Source organism: Apis dorsata, unplaced genomic scaffold (genome assembly GCF_000469605.1).
Source record: "Apis dorsata unplaced genomic scaffold, Apis dorsata 1.3 scaffold_390, whole genome shotgun sequence".
Classification (NCBI taxonomy): Eukaryota; Metazoa; Arthropoda; class Insecta; order Hymenoptera; family Apidae; genus Apis; species Apis dorsata.
Window position 1 is genome coordinate 16314 of NW_006263651.1, and position 2457 is coordinate 18770.

The window sequence follows — 2457 nt, forward strand, 5'->3', positions numbered from 1 at the left end:
CTTGAAACATCGAAGCGTGTACTATGTAATTTATTCTGTGTAATAAATTCATTAATTGATATCTAAATGTATCAATTAAATCCTATTATGATGAATAGAAATGTGAAGATTTAATTATTTAAAATGTGTTAAGAAAATACTCTAGTACCGTTTAATATCAATTTGCAATTTTTTTTTTTTTTTATTTCGCAATATGATATGGTTCACTTGATTCAAGCTACAATGCTATAGCGATTAATTTTAATTAACTAAGATCGTAATTAATAGTAGATTATATAAATAATTTATATCGCTTTATATAATTTTTTACTATTATCGAATCATGTTATACATTAATACAATTAATAACTTTTCTCTCCACGGAAATATCGATAAAGTATGCTCAAAATACAAAAAGAGAAAAAAATATATGTTGCTCTTCTATCGAATTTATAAAATTTATTCAATCCGTGTAATTCAATGCTGGAAAGAAAGAAAAAAAGAGAAATAATGAATATAATATTCAAACAGTGGTCCTATTTTCAACAATGTTTTCCTCTTTTTTTTTTGCATAAATATTCTATTTAAATCATATCTAGTAATGATACTTTGTAAATAAAATATGAATATATAAAGAACTGCTTTCTACGCAATAGTTTCTTCTAACACAATGTGTAAATGCAGAATATATAAGATATAGTCCGCACACATAAGATGTAAAATTAGCATTTAAACTTTGTATCGAACATTAAATCGTACGGTTCGTATTGTTTCAATCTAATCTTATTTCAGGCTAAAAAATTCTCCCATTATTTCAAACGAATTTCATTCCCAAAAGAAATTTAAACTTGAAAGCCAATATTTTTTCCCCAATGGTATTCACTCGATGATGGTCCAATCAATAATAAGTACACCACCAACAAGTAGTTGAATCTTGAAAATCAAAAACCGCTTCGTGTTCCATTAAACGATCGTTACCCCTTTGATGATGGAGAAGAAGAAGACACTTGCCACCTTGAAGACACCTCGATACGTGACACAAATGATCAAAAAGTAGCCGTATGTCGGATTAATTTACTACTTACCATGTCGCGTACGATGTATGGATATATATATCCATATATATGCAACGAACAAAGAGGAATCGATGTACGGTTTGTTCGATTATTAGATCCTCTCTTTTCTACTGGCCTCTACCCGGTGTCTACTTTCGACACTGTCTACTTTTCTCGATACGTGACAATCTTCAATTTCGCATCGACCAGTCCAGATAGATACGAGACCTGTACCGATTGATGAAAATGCACCTGACGTGCTATTAGGATATTTTGCATTTGGAGCACGTGCACACTATTCCGAAAGCGAGACGATATAATCGAATTACAGCTGACACTGGCCGGACGAAACAACTTGTACAGATCAGGTTGTTCGCTTATTCCGTATATCTTGTGTTTGCCCTATCGTTTAAAATTATCGATCCGTTATCGAGTACGCTTCATTATTGTTTAACAATTGCGCGATCGCATAGACAAAAATTTGATAACGTTATCGCGCAATTAAATAAGAAATTGAAATTTTTTTTTTTTTTTTTTTTCTTTAAATCAAGAGATGAAATATTCTCGACTATTTCTGTCCGAACATATATCGCGAATACGTCCAAAAATAGAAGGCAAAGGATCAAGCAGAACGTTGCCAATGCCACCGATATATTTAACGATGCGTTTTCGCATTTTCGTTTTATGGAAAATAATACGTATAGCTCCTCCAACGAGTGAAATATTCGAGTTTGAACTCCGCTACCTTTTGTCTATCTAATAAATCTGATGTTCGGTTTATTACTTTAACACGTGAGAAAATCGATTCATCGTTACGTGTAACAGAATCGTCGAATGAACCGTTTGAGTTGGCTGTTCTTCCAACAGCGCTCAATTTCTCTTGTTCGTATTTATCGAAAGGGAAAAGAAAGATACGGTTAAAGAGTATATATATATATATAAATATGTACGCGATGATAAAAATATTTTCGTCAACGAGTTGGTTATTAAGTTATTATCGTCATTCGCTTAAAACCCGGCATTGCTAAAGCTATTCTATCCTCCTATGGAATAGTTTTTTATTCATAAACATTTGATTTGAGGAGCGAACAAGAGATTTCTTATACATACCTGAGAGCAATTTCGAACTTTCTAGACGACTTTTCGTCGTTTTCGAACACACGCGTCCCCTTCAGTCTATCGCCAACTACGCACTGCCAACGTGAGAACAAAGTTGGAGCAATAGGGAGGGTCATTACCATCCGGCACGGTAATATCCCTTCGACAACAACCCATAGAAAGGGTAGCCCCCAGCTCTATTTTTCCATTGAATTTGATTAAGTTGCAAGATCTGGAACTATCGGTAATTGGGATCCTCGACTCGATGGGTCGACCGATCGCAGGAATGCATCCCAGCATCCAGTTAAGCGTAATAAAATTAACC

The 2457-nt window shown here is 33.7% G+C and overlaps 1 protein-coding gene across 1 annotated transcript in view; it reads right to left on the minus strand.

Annotated features, from left to right (window-relative positions):
• LOC102677069 (dopamine N-acetyltransferase-like) overlaps positions 1–2235 on the minus strand; it is a 9331-nt gene extending 7096 nt beyond the window's left edge. The window contains exon 1 of the mRNA XM_031512129.1: positions 2145–2235. The gene's annotated coding sequence lies outside the window, so the exon portion shown is untranslated. The remainder of the gene's footprint in view (positions 1–2144) is intronic.
• Positions 2236–2457: the final 222 nt, after the last annotated feature.